General features: G+C 41.5%; 9 non-coding genes across 9 annotated transcripts; all 9 read left to right on the forward strand.

The window, feature by feature from the left end:
- The first annotated feature begins 995 nt into the window (after positions 1-995).
- TRNAG-GCC (transfer RNA glycine (anticodon GCC)) lies at positions 996-1,066 on the forward strand. Its single transcript has one exon. It is a non-coding gene; the product is annotated as a tRNA-Gly (tRNA).
- Positions 1,067-1,784: 718 nt separating this feature from the next.
- Positions 1,785-1,855, forward strand: TRNAG-GCC (transfer RNA glycine (anticodon GCC)). The gene has a single exon. It is a non-coding gene; the product is annotated as a tRNA-Gly (tRNA).
- Positions 1,856-3,060: 1,205 nt separating this feature from the next.
- On the forward strand, positions 3,061-3,131 carry TRNAG-GCC (transfer RNA glycine (anticodon GCC)). Its single transcript has one exon. It is a non-coding gene; the product is annotated as a tRNA-Gly (tRNA).
- Positions 3,132-5,431: 2,300 nt separating this feature from the next.
- Positions 5,432-5,502, forward strand: TRNAG-GCC (transfer RNA glycine (anticodon GCC)). Its single transcript has one exon. It is a non-coding gene; the product is annotated as a tRNA-Gly (tRNA).
- Positions 5,503-7,802: 2,300 nt separating this feature from the next.
- TRNAG-GCC (transfer RNA glycine (anticodon GCC)) lies at positions 7,803-7,873 on the forward strand. The gene has a single exon. It is a non-coding gene; the product is annotated as a tRNA-Gly (tRNA).
- A 1,206-nt stretch (positions 7,874-9,079) lies between these two features.
- TRNAG-GCC (transfer RNA glycine (anticodon GCC)) lies at positions 9,080-9,150 on the forward strand. Its single transcript has one exon. It is a non-coding gene; the product is annotated as a tRNA-Gly (tRNA).
- Positions 9,151-11,135: 1,985 nt separating this feature from the next.
- TRNAG-GCC (transfer RNA glycine (anticodon GCC)) lies at positions 11,136-11,206 on the forward strand. The gene has a single exon. It is a non-coding gene; the product is annotated as a tRNA-Gly (tRNA).
- Positions 11,207-13,190: 1,984 nt separating this feature from the next.
- TRNAG-GCC (transfer RNA glycine (anticodon GCC)) lies at positions 13,191-13,261 on the forward strand. The gene has a single exon. It is a non-coding gene; the product is annotated as a tRNA-Gly (tRNA).
- A 718-nt stretch (positions 13,262-13,979) lies between these two features.
- Positions 13,980-14,050, forward strand: TRNAG-GCC (transfer RNA glycine (anticodon GCC)). Its single transcript has one exon. It is a non-coding gene; the product is annotated as a tRNA-Gly (tRNA).
- The last annotated feature ends 5 nt before the right edge of the window (positions 14,051-14,055 follow it).

Below are 14,055 nucleotides of genomic sequence, written 5' to 3' on the forward strand. Positions count from 1 at the left end.
GCAATTGACTAAAACATTTCTATTCCCTTCGGCTCTCCACGTTTAATTCACATTTTCTCATTGCCATCTGTGCTTCCGTCTCAGATTTTTGCTGAACTTGGCGCATTTGCTTTTCCTGCTAGGTGGCACTCTGCTCACAATCAGGTACACATTCCCATCTTGATCAGGTGTAAACTCAGCCCAAAATTCCTCCACGGCTGATAAAAAGAAGTCCTACTTTGTTGGAAGTCAAGAGGAGTCCTTTTATGCAAAACTGGCCATTATAATTGGAATGTAAAATTTCAACCACAGGTTCTGGGTTACCAAATATATATCAGTTCTGCGTCATTGTTTGTTTGAAAAGGAAACACTTCTACGCTTGTCCAACAGAAAGCGTGTTAGTTTGTATCTGCATAACAAAATGCAGAGTGCTGTTCCAACAGTATAAAGTACTCAAATAATCAGCAAAATAAATAATCGTTCACTTGCATGCCTAGCTCCAGCTCCTCTGGGATTTTGGGGACTACCGAGCGGTTGTGTGCGCCACTATGTCACAAATAATAGTAAACCTGGATGAGCCAAAAAGGACATTTGGTGGTGCAGGGCACAGCCCAGTACGCCCCTAGCGCCGGCCCTGATTCACTTGGTTCTGAGCCACTGCATATGCATATGCACCAGCTAACGTTTTGGCCACATGAAAAAAGTAAAAAGTCAGGTTCTAAAAACACAGAGAAAACGCAATTTTGCACGATGGAAAAAATAATACCATTCATGCATCTCGCTTTAAACATTCGAGTGGTATGTGGTAGAGGTGAATCAGTGGTAGAATTCTGGACTGCCACGTGGGAGCGCTGAGATGGATTCCTGGCAAATGCACTTTTATCCAGATAAGCAACATCATAAATTAAAAATGGGAAAGTCAGGAGCCGAATGTACACGGAGAAGTCTCATTTGCATGCGACGGAAAGTAGATTAGTATGCATGCATCTCACGTAGAATCACTACAATAACATGAGGCATCGGTGGTTCAGTGGTAGAATTCTCGCCTGCCACGCGGGAGGCCCGGGTTCGATTCCCGGCCGATGCACTTTTATCCAAATAAACAACAATAGACTGTAAATTTGTAGCGAATCGAGCAAAAAACCCACCATCATCTGCAGCTCGTGATGAAAAAAGTAAAAAGTCAGGTTCTAAATACACACAGAGAAAACGCAAATTTGCACGATGGAAAAAAGAATAGTGTTTATGCATCTTACTTTAAACATTCCAGTGGTATGTGGTAGAGATCATTCAGTGGTAGAATTCTGGACTGCCACGTGGGAGCGCTGGGATGGCTTCCTGGCCAATGCACTTTTATCCAGAGAAGCAACATCATAAACGATTAAAATGCACGTGTAGTGGTTTCAAGAAAATGAGTTTCCATGTGAATAAAGAATATTCATCGCATCCGATTCTTTTCCTTGTATACTTGCAGCAACAAACACGGTGAGGTCACTTTCAGCAGCGAAAATCAGGTCGCAGTTATTTTATCAACGAAGTTCAATAACTAGTATTGGAGACGAGTGGTGTCGAATAATTTATCTTGCGGAAAACCGTTCTACGTAATCTTTATAACAGGTGAAGAAATAGTTTTAACAACATCCCAATAACTTGCATATAATCAATTAACTCCATCATCATCTTCTGATATTCATGAAAAATGGGAAAGTTAGGAGCCGAATGTTCACAGAGAAGTCTCACTTGCACGCGACTGAAAGAAGATTAGTATGCATGCATCTCACGTAGAATCACTCCACACACATGAGGCATCGGTGGTTCAGTGGTAGAATTCTCGCCTGCCACGCGGGAGGCCCGGGTTCGATTCCCGGCCGATGCACTTTTATCCAAATAAACAACAATAGACTGTTACACTTCCAACATCTACAGTGTATTCCACAGAGGAAAGTTAACACGAACAAAAAATGCTATTCAACAGTATCAGGGTGTGCAAATCACCATAAATAGCTTTCATATTTATTCAAATTCACATGAATATTCATATCATCTGGAATAGTCTGCCAAATAAAGTCTGGTCGGCCTTTGCAATTGACGAAAAACATTTCTATTCCCTTCTGCTCTCCACGTTTAATTCACATTTTCTCATTGCCATCTGTGCTTCCGTCTCAGATTTTTAATGAACTTGGCGCATTTGCTTTTCCTGCTAGGTGGCACTCTGCTCCCAATCAGGTACACATTCCCATCTTGATCAGGTGTAAACTCAGCCCAAAATTCCTCCATCGCTGATAAAAAGAAGTCCTACTTTGTTGGAAGTCAAGAGGAGTCATTTTATGCAAAACTGGCCCCTATAATTGGAATGTAAAATTTCAACCACAGGTTCTGGGTTACCAAATATATATATATCAGGTCTGCCTCATTGATTGTTTGAAAAGGAAACACTTCTACGCTTGTCCAACAGAAAGCGTGTTAGTTTGTATCTGCATAACAAAATGCAGAGTGCTGTTCCAACAGTATAAAGTACTCAAATAATCAGCAAAATAAATAATCGTTCACTTGGAGGCCTAGCTCCAGCTCCTCTGGGATTTTGGGGACTACCGAGCGGTTGTGTGCGCCACTATGTCACAAATAATAGTAAACCTGGATGAGCCAAAAAGGACATTTGGTGGTGCAGGGCACAGCCCAGCACGCCCCTAGCGCCGGCCCTGATTCACTTGGTTCTGAGCCACTGCATATGCATATGCACCAGCTAACGTTTTGGCCACATGAAAAAAGTAAAAAGTCAGGTTCTAAAAACACAGAGAAAACGCAATTTTGCACGATGGAAAAAATAATACCATTCATGCATCTCGCTTTAAACATTCGAGTTGTATGTGGTAGAGGTGAATCAGTGGTAGAATTCTGGACTGCCACGTGGGAGCGCTGAGATGGATTCCTGGCAAATGTACTTTTATCCAGATAAGCAACATCATAAATTAAAAATGGGAAAGTCAGGAGCCGAATGTACACGGAGAAGTCTCATTTGCATGCGACTGAAAGAAGATTAGTATGCATGCATCTCACGTAGAATCACTACAATAACATGAGGCATCGGTGGTTCAGTGGTAGAATTCTCGCCTGCCACGCGGGAGGCCCGGGTTCGATTCCCGGCCGATGCACTTTTATCCAAATAAACAACAATAGACTGTAAATTTGTAGCGAATCGAGCAAAAAACCCACCATCATCTGCAGCTCGTGATGAAAAAAGTAAAAAGTCAGGTTCTAAATACACACAGAGAAAACGCAAATTTGCACGATGGAAAAAAGAATAGTGTTTATGCATCTCACTGTAAACATTCGAGTGGTATGTGGTAGAGATCATTCAATGGTAGAATTCTGGACTGCCACGTGGGAGCGCTGGGATGGATTCCTGGCCAATGCACTTTTATCCAGAGAAGCAACATCATAAACGATTAAAATGCACGTGTAGTGGTTTTAAGAAAATGAGTTTCCATGTGAATAAAGAATATTCATCGCATCCGATACTTTTCCTTGTATACTTGCAGCAATAAACACGGTGAGGTCACTTTCAGCAGCGAAAATCAGGTCGCAGTTATTTTATCAACGAAGTTCAATAACTTGTATTGGAGACGAGTGGTGTCGAATAATTTATCTTGTGGAAAGCCGTTCTACGCAATCTTTATAACAGGTGAAGAAATATTTTTAACAACATCCCAATAACTTGCATATAATCAATTAACTCCATCATCATCTTCTGATATTAATGAAAAATGGGAAAGTTAGGAGCCGAATGTTCACAGAGAAGTCTCACCTCCACGCGACTGAAAGAAGATTAGTATTCATGCATCTCACGTAGAATCACTCCAGCCACATGAGGCATTGGTGGTTCAGTGGTAGAATTCTCGCCTGCCACACGGGAGGCCCGGTGCGATACCCAGCCGATGCACTTTTATCCAAATAAACAACAATAGACTGTTACACTTCCAAAATCTACAGTGTATTCCACATGGGAAAGTTAACACGCACAAAATATGCTATTCAACAGTATCAGTGTGTGCAAATCACCATAAATAGCTTTCATATTTATTCAAATTCACATGAATATTCATATCATCTGGAATAGTCTGCCAAATAAAGTCTGGTCGGCCTTTGCAATTGACGAAAAACATTTCTATTCCCTTCTGCTCTCCACGTTTAATTCACATTTTCTCATTGCCATCTGTGCATCCGTCTCAGATTTTTGCTGAACTTGGTGCATTTGCTTTTCCTGCTAGGTGGCACTCTGCTCACAATCAGGTACACATTCCCATCTTGATCAGGTGCAAACTCAGCCCAAAATTCCTCCATGGCTGATAAAAAGAAGTCCTACTTTGTTGGAAGTCAAGAGTAGTCCTTTTATGCAAAACTGGCCCCTATAATTGGAATGTAAAATTTCAACCACAGGTTCTGGGTTACGAAATATAGATCAGGTCTACCTCATTGATTGTTTGCAAAGGAAACACTTCCACGCTTGTCCAACAGAAAGCGTGATAGTTTGTACCTGCATAACAAATGCAGAGTGCTGTGCCAACAGTATAAAGTACTCAAATAATCAGCAAAATAAATAATCGTTCACTTGGAGGCCTAGCTCCAGCTCCTCTGGGATTTTGGGGACTACCGAGCGGTTGTGTGCGCCACTATGTCACAAATAATAGTAAACCTGGATGAGCCAAAAAGGACATTTGGTGGTGCAGTGCACAGCCCAGCACGCCCCTAGCGCCGGCCCTGATTCACTTGGTTCTGAGCCACTGCATATGCATATGCACCAGCTAACGTTTTGGTCACATGAAAAAAGTAAAAAGTCAGGTTCTCAACACAGAGAAAACGCAATTTTGCACGATGGAAAAAATAATACCATTCATGCATCTCACTTTAAACATTCGAGTGGTATGTGGTAGAGATCATTCAGTGGTAGAATTCTGGACTGCCACGTGGGAGCGCTGGGATGGCTTCCTGGCCAATGCACTTTTATCCAGAGAAGCAACATCATAAACGATTAAAATGCACGTGTAGTGGTTTCAAGAAAATGAATTTCCATGTGAATAAAGAATATTCATCGCATCCGATACTTTTCCTTGTATACTTGCAGCAACAAACACGGTGAGGTCACTTTCAGCAGCGAAAATCAGGTCGCAGTTATTTTGTCAACGAATTTCAATAACTAGTATTGGAGACGAGTGGTGTCGAATAATTTATCTTGCGGAAAAACGTTCTACGTAATCTTTATAACAGGTGAAGAAATAGTTTTAACAACATCCCAATAACTTGCATATAATCAATTAACTCCATCATCATCTTCTGATATTCATGAAAAATGGGAAAGTTAGGAGCCGAATGTTCACAGAGAAGTCTCACTTGCACGCGACTGAAAGAGATTAGTATGCATGCATCTCACGTAGAATCACTCCACACACATGAGGCATCGGTGGTTCAGTGGTAGAATTCTCGCCTGCCACGCGGGAGGCCCGGGTTCGATTCCCGGCCGATGCACTTTTATCCAAATAAACAACAATAGACTGTCAATTTGTAGCGAATCGAGCAAAAAACCCACCATCATCTGCAGCTCGTGATGAAAAAAGTAAAAAGTCAGGTTCTAAATACACACAGAGAAAACGCAAATTTGCACGATGGAAAAAAGAATAGTGTTTATGCATCTCACTTTAAACATTCGAGTGGTATGTGTTAGAGATCATTCAATGGTAGAACTCTGGACTGCCACGTGGGAGCGCTGGGATGGATTCCTGGCCAATGCACTTTTATCCAGAGAAGCAACATCATAAACGATTAAAATGCACGTGTAGTGGTTTCAAGAAAATGAGTTTCCATGTGAATAAAGAATATTCATCGCATCCGATACTTTTCCTTGTATACTTGCAGCAACAAACACGGTGAGGTCACTTTCAGCAGCGAAAATCAGGTCGCAGTTATTTTATCAACGAAGTTCAATAACTTGTATTGGAGACGAGTGGTGTCGAATAATTTATCTTGTGGAAAGCCGTTCTACGCAATCTTTATAACAGGTGAAGAAATATTTTTAACAACATCCCAATAACTTGCATATAATCAATTAACTCCATCATCATCTTCTGATATTAATGAAAAATGGGAAAGTTAGGAGCCGAATGTTCACAGAGAAGTCTCACTTGCACGCGACTGAAAGAAGATTAGTATTCATGCATCTCACGTAGAATCACCCCAGCCACATGAGGCATCGGTGGTTCAGTGGTAGAATTCTCGCCTGCCACACGGGAGGCCCGGTGCGATACCCAGGAGATGCACTTTTATCCAAATAAACAACAATAGACTGTTACACTTCCAAAATCTACAGTGTATTCCACATAGGAAAGTTAACACGCACAAAATATGCTATTCAACAGTATCAGTGTGTGCAAATCACCATGAACAGCTTTCATATTTATTCAAATTCACATGAATATTCATATCATCTGGAATAGTCTGCCAAATAAAGTCTGGTCGACCTTGGCAATTGACTAAAACATTTCTATTCCCTTCTGCTCTCCACGTTTAATTCACATTTTCTCATTGCCATCTGTGCATCCGTCTCAGATTTTTGCTGAACTTGGCGCATTTGCTTTTCCTGCTAGGTGGCACTCTGCTCACAATCAGGTACACATTCCCATCTTGATCAGGTGCAAACTCAGCCCAAAATTCCTCCATGGCTGATAAAAAGAAGTCCTACTTTGTTGGAAGTCAAGAGTAGTCCTTTTATGCAAAACTGGCCCCTATAATTGGAATGTAAAATTTCAACCACAGGTTCTGGGTTACGAAATATAGATCAGGTCTACCTCATTGATTGTTTGCAAAGGAAACACTTCCACGCTTGTCCAACAGAAAGCGTGATAGTTTGTACCTGCATAACAAATGCAGAGTGCTGTGCCAACAGTATAAAGTACTCAAATAATCAGCAAAATAAATAATCGTTCACTTGGAGGCCTAGCTCCAGCTCCTCTTGGATTTTGGGGACTACCGAGCTGTTGTGTGCGCCACTATGTCACAAATAATAGTAAACCTGGATGAGCCAAAAAGGACATTTGGTGGTGCAGGGCACAGCCCAGCACGCCCCTAGCGCCGGCCCTGATTCACTTGGTTCTGAGCCACTGCATATGCATATGCACCAGCTAACGTTTTGGTCACATGAAAAAAGTAAAAAGTCAGGTTCTAAACACAGAGAAAACGCAATTTTGCACGATGGAAAAAATAATACCATTCATGCATCTCACTTTAAACATTCGAGTGGTATGTGGTAGAGATCATTCAGTGGTACAATTCTGGACTGCCACGTGGGAGCGCTGGGATGGCTTCCTGGCCAATGCACTTTTATCCAGAGAAGCAACATCATAAACGATTAAAATGCACGTGTAGTGGTTTCAAGAAAATGAGTTTCCATGTGAATAAAGAATATTCATCGCATCCGATACTTTTCCTTGTATACTTGCAGCAACAAACACGGTGAGGTCACTTTCAGCAGCGAAAATCAGGTCGCAGTTATTTTATCAACGAAGTTCAATAACTAGTATTGGAGACGAGTGGTGTCGAATAATTTATCTTGCGGAAAACCGTTCTACGTAATCTTTATAACAGTTGAAGAAATATTTTTTACAACATCCCATTAACTTGCAAATAATCAATTAACTCCATCATCATCTTCTGATATGCATGAAAAATGGGAAAGTTAGGAGCCGAATGTTCACAGAGAAGTCTCACTTGCACGCGACTGAAAGAAGATTAGTATGCATGCATCTCACATAGAATCACGCCAAACACATGAGGCATCGGTGGTTCAGTGGTAGAATTCTCGCCTGCCACGCGGGAGGCCCGGGTTCAATTCCCGGCCGATGCACTTTTAGCCAAATGAACAAGAATAGACTGTTACACTTCCAACATCTTCAGTGTATTCCACATAGGAAAGTTAACACGCACAAAAAATGCTATTTAACAGTATCAGTGTGTGCAAATCACCATAAATAGCTTTCATATTTATTCAAATTCACATGAATATTCATATCATCTGGAATAGTCTGCCAAATAAAGTCTGGTCGGCCTTTGCAATTGACGAAAAACATTTCTATTCCCTTCTGCTCTCCACGTTTAATTCACATTTTCTCATTGCCATCTGTGCTTCCGTCTCAGATTTTTAATGAACTTGGCGCATTTGCTTTTCCTGCTAGGTGGCACTCTGCTCACAATCAGGTACACATTCCCATCTTGATCAGGTGTAAACTCAGCCCAAAATTCCTCCACGGCTGATAAAAATAAGTCCTACTTTGTTGGAAGTCAAGAGGAGTCCTTTTATGCAAAACTGGCCCCTATAATTGGAATGTAAAATTTCAACCACAGGTTCTGGGTTACCAAATATATATATATATCAGGTCTGCCTCATTGATTGTTTGAAAAGGAAACACTTCTACGCTTGTCCAACAGAAAGCGTGTTAGTTTGTACCTGCATAACAAATGCAGAGTGCTGTGCCAACAGTATAAAGTACTCAAATAATCAGCAAAATAAATAATCGTTCACTTGCATGCCTAGCTCCAGCTCCTCTAGGATTTTGGGGACTACCGAGCGGTTGTGTGCGCCACTATGTCACAAATAATAGTAAACCTGGATGAGCCAAAAAGGACATTTGGTGGTGCAGGGCACAGCCCAATACGCCCCTAGCGCCGGCCCTGATTCACTTGGTTCTGAGCCAAGGCATATGCATATGCACCAGCTAACGTTTTGGCCACATGAAAAAAGTAAAAAGTCAGGTTCTAAATACACAGAGAAAACGCAATTTTGCACGATGGAAAAAATAATACCATTCATGCATCTCACTTTAAACATTCGAGTGGTATGTGGTAGAGGTGAATCAGTGGTAGAATTCTGGACTGCCACGTGGGAGCGCTGAGATGGATTCCTGGCAAATGTACTTTTATCCAGATAAGCAACATCATAAATTAAAAATGGGAAAGTCAGGAGCCGAATGTACACGGAGAAGTCTCATTTGCACGCGACTGAAAGAAGATTAGTATGCATGCATCTCACGTAGAATCACTACACTAACATGAGGCATCGGTGGTTCAGTGGTAGAATTCTCGCCTGCCACGCGGGAGGCCCGGGTTCGATTCCCGGCCGATGCACTTTTATCCAAATAAACAACAATAGACTGTAAATTTGTAGCGAATCGAGCAAAAAACCCACCATCATCTGCAGCTCGTGATGAAAAAAGTAAAAAGTCAGGTTCTAAATACACACAGAGAAAACGCAAATTTGCACGATGGAAAAAAGAATAGTGTTTATGCATCTTACTTTACACATTCCAGTGGTATGTGGTAGAGATCATTCAGTGGTAGAATTCTGGACTGCCACGTGGGAGCGCTGGGATGGCTTCCTGGCCAATGCACTTTTATCCAGAGAAGCAACATCATAAACGATTAAAATGCACGTGTAGTGGTTTCAAGAAAATGAGTTTCCATGTGAATAAAGAATATTCATCGCATCCGATTCTTTTCCTTGTATACTTGCAGCAACAAACACGGTGAGGTCACTTTCAGCAGCGAAAATCAGGTCGCAGTTATTTTATCAACGAAGTTCAATAACTAGTATTGGAGACGAGTGGTGTCGAATAATTTATCTTGTGGAAAGCCGTTCTACGCAATCTTTATAACAAGTGAAGAAATATTTTTAACAACATCCCAATAACTTGCATATAATCAATTACCTCCATCATCATCTTCTGATATTAATGAAAAATGGGAAAGTTAGGAGCCGAATGTTCACAGAGAAGTCTCACTTGCACGCGACTGAAAGAAGATTAGTATTCATGCATCTCACGTAGAATCACACCAGCCACATGAGGCATTGGTGGTTCAGTGGTAGAATTCTCGCCTGCCACACGGGAGGCCCGGTGCGATACCCAGCCGATGCACTTTTATCCAAATAAACAACAATAGACTGTTACACTTCCAAAATCTACAGTGTATTCCACATAGGAAAGTTAACACGCACAAAATATGCTATTCAACAGTATCAGTGTGTGCAAATCACCATTAATAGCTTTCATATTTATTCAAATTAACATGAATATTCATATCATCTGGAATAGTCTGCCAAATAAAGTCTGGTCGGCCTTGGCAATTGACTAAAACATTTCTATTCCCTTCTGCTCTCCACGTTTAATTCACATTTTCTCATTGCCATCTGTGCATCCGTCTCAGATTTTTGCTGAACTTGGCGCATTTGCTTTTCCTGCTAGGTGGCACTCTGCTCACAATCAGGTACACATTCCCATCTTGATCAGGTGCAAACTCAGCCCAAAATTCCTCCATGGCTGATAAAAAGAAGTCCTACTTTGTTGGAAGTCAAGAGTAGTCCTTTTATGTAAAACTGGCCCCTATAATTGGAATGTAAAATTTCAACCACAGGTTCTGGGTTACGAAATATAGATCAGGTCTACGTCATTGATTGTTTGCAAAGGAAACACTTCCACGCTTGTCCAACAGAAAGCGTGATAGTTTGTACCTGCATAACAAATGCAGAGTGCTGTGCCAACAGTATAAAGTACTCAAATAATCAGCAAAATAAATAATCGTTCACTTGGAGGCCTAGCTCCAGCTCCTCTTGGATTTTGGGGACTACCGAGCGGTTGTGTGCGCCACTATGTCACAAATAATAGTAAACCTGGATGAGCCAAAAAGGACATTTGGTGGTGCAGTGCACAGCCCAGCACGCCCCTAGCGCCGGCCCTGATTCACTTGGTTCTGAGCCACTGCATATGCATATGCACCAGCTAACGTTTTGGTCACATGAAAAAAGTAAAAAGTCAGGTTCTAAACACAGAGAAAACGCAATTTTGCACGATGGAAAAAATAATACCATTCATGCATCTCACTTTAAACATTCGAGTGGTATGTGGTAGAGGTGAATCAGTGGTAGAATTCTGGACTGCCACGTGGGAGCGCTGAGATGGATTCCTGGCAAATGTACTTTTATCCAGATAAGCAACATCATAAATTAAAAATGGGAAAGTCAGAAGCCGAATGTACACGGAGAAGTCTCATTTGCACGCGACTGAAAGAAGATTAGTATGCATGTATCTCACGTAGAATCACTACAATAACATGAGGCATCGGTGGTTCAGTGGTAGAATTCTCGCCTGCCACGCGGGAGGCCCGGGTTCGATTCCCGGCCGATGCACTTTTATCCAAATAAACAACAATAGACTGTACATTTGGAGCGAATCGAGCAAAAAACCCACCATCATCTGCAGCTCGTGATGAAAAAAGTAAAAAGTCAGGTTCTAAATACACACAGAGAAAACGCAAATTTGCACGATGGATCAAAGAATAGTGTTTATGCATCTCACTTTAAACATTCGAGTGGTATGTGGTAGAGATCATTCAATGGTAGAATTCTGGACTGCCACGTGGGAGCGCTGGGATGGATTCCTGGCCAATGCACTTTTATCCAGAGAAGCAACATCATAAACGATTAAAATGCACGTGTAGTGGTTTCAAGAAAATGAGTTTCCATGTGAATAAAGAATATTCATCGCATCCGATACTTTTCCTTGTATACTTGCAGCAATAAACACGGTGAGGTCACTTTCAGCAGCGAAAATCAGGTCGCAGTTATTTTATCAACGAAGTTCAATAACTTGTATTGGAGACGAGTGGTGTCGAATAATTTATCTTGTGGAAAGCCGTTCTACGCAATCTTTATAACAGGTGAAGAAATATTTTTAACAACATCCCAATAACTTGCATATAATCAATTAACTCCATCATCATCTTCTGATATTAATGAAAAATGGGAAAGTTAGGAGCCGAATGTTCACAGAGAAGTCTCACTTGCACGCGACTGAAAGAAGATTAGTATTCATGCATCTCACGTAGAATCACTCCAGCCACATGAGGCATTGGTGGTTCAGTGGTAGAATTCTCGCCTGCCACACGGGAGGCCCGGTGCGATACCCAGCCGATGCACTTTTATCCAAATAAACAACAATAGACTGTTACACTTCCAAAATCTACAGTGTATTCCACATAGGAAAGTTAACACGCACAAAATATGCTATTCAACAGTATCAGTGTGTGCAAATCACCATTAATAGCTTTCATATTTATTCAAATTCACATGAATATTCATATCATCTGGAATAGTCTGCCAAATAAAGTCTGGTCGGCCTTGGCAATTGACTAAAACATTTCTATTCCCTTCTGCTCTCCACGTTTAATTCACATTTTCTCATTGCCATCTGTGCATCCGTCTCAGATTTTTGCTGAACTTGGCGCATTTGCTTTTCCTGCTAGGTGGCACTCTGCTCACAATCAGGTACACATTCCCATCTTGATCAGGTGCAAACTCAGCCCAAAATTCCTCCATGGCTGATAAAAAGAAGTCCTACTTTGTTGGAAGTCAAGAGTAGTCCTTTTATGCAAAACTGGCCCCTATAATTGGAATGTAAAATTTCAACCACAGGTTCTGGGTTACGAAATATAGATCAGGTCTACCTCATTGATTGTTTGCAAAGGAAACACTTCCACGCTTGTCCAACAGAAAGCGTGATAGTTTGTACCTGCATAACAAATGCAGAGTGCTGTGCCAACAGTATAAAGTACTCAAATAATCAGCAAAATAAATAATCGTTCACTTGGAAGCCTAGCTCCAGCTCCTCTTGGATTTTGGGGACTACCGAGCTGTTGTATGCGCCACTATGTCACGAATAATAGTAAACCTGGATGAGCCAAAAAGGACATTTGGTGGTGCAGGGCACAGCCCAGCACGCCCCTAGCGCCGGCCCTGATTCACTTGGTTCTGAGCCACTGCATATGCATATGCACCAGCTAACGTTTTGGTCACATGAAAAAAGTAAAAAGTCAGGTTCTAAACACAGAGAAACGCAATTTTGCACGATGGAAAAAATAATACCATTCATGCATCTCGCTTTAAACATTCGAGTGGTATGTGGTAGAGGTGAATCAGTGGTAGAATTCTGGACTGCCACGTGGGAGCGCTGAGATGGATTTCTGGCAAATGTACTTTTATCCAGATAAGCAACATCATAAATTAAAAATGGGAAAGTCAGGAGCCGAATGTACACGGAGAAGTCTCATTTGCATGCGACTGAAAGAAGATTAGTATGCATGCATCTCACGTAGAATCACTACAATAACATGAGGCATCGGTGGTTCAGTGGTAGAATTCTCGCCTGCCACGCGGGAGGCCCGGGTTCGATTCCCGGCCGATGCACTTTTATCCAAATAAACAACAATAGACTGTAAATTTGTAGCGAATCGAGCAAAAAACCCACCATCATCTGCAGCTCGTGATGAAAAAAGTAAAAAGTCAGGTTCTAAATACACACAGAGAAAACGCAAATTTGCACGATGGAAAAAAGAATAGTGTTTATGCATCTGACTTTAAACATTCGAGTGGTATGTGGTAGAGATCATTCAATGGTAGAATTCTGGACTGCCACGTGGGAGCGCTGGGATGGATTCCTGGCCAATGCACTTTTATCCAGAGAAGCAACATCATAAACGATTAAAATGCACGTGTAGTGGTTTCAAGAAAATGAGTTTCCATGTGAATAAAGAATATTCATCGCATCCGATACTTTTCCTTGTATACTTGCAGCAACAAACACGGTGAGGTCACTTTCAGCAGCGAAAATCAGGTCACAGTTATTTTGTCAACGAATTTCAATAACTAGTATTGGAGACGAGTGGTGTCGAATAATTTATCTTGCGGAAAACCGTTCTACGTAATCTTTATAACAGGTGAAGAAATAGTTTTAACAACATCCCAATAACTTGCATATAATCAATTAACTCCATCATCATCTTCTGATATTCATGAAAAAGGGGAAAGTTAGGAGCCGAATGTTCACAGAGAAGTCTCACTTGCACGCGACTGAAAGAAGATTAGTATGCATGCATCTCACGTAGAATCACTCCACACACATGAGGCATCGGTGGTTCAGTGGTAGAATTCTCGCCTGCCACGCGGGAGGCCCGGGTTCGATTCCCGGCCGATGCACTTTT

The sequence above is a fragment of the Petromyzon marinus genome, chromosome 12 (assembly GCF_048934315.1).
Source record: "Petromyzon marinus isolate PM22_M1 ecotype Great Lakes invasive population chromosome 12, UKy_Petmar_22M1.pri1.0, whole genome shotgun sequence".
In the NCBI taxonomy this organism is placed as follows: domain Eukaryota; kingdom Metazoa; phylum Chordata; class Hyperoartia; order Petromyzontiformes; family Petromyzontidae; genus Petromyzon; species Petromyzon marinus.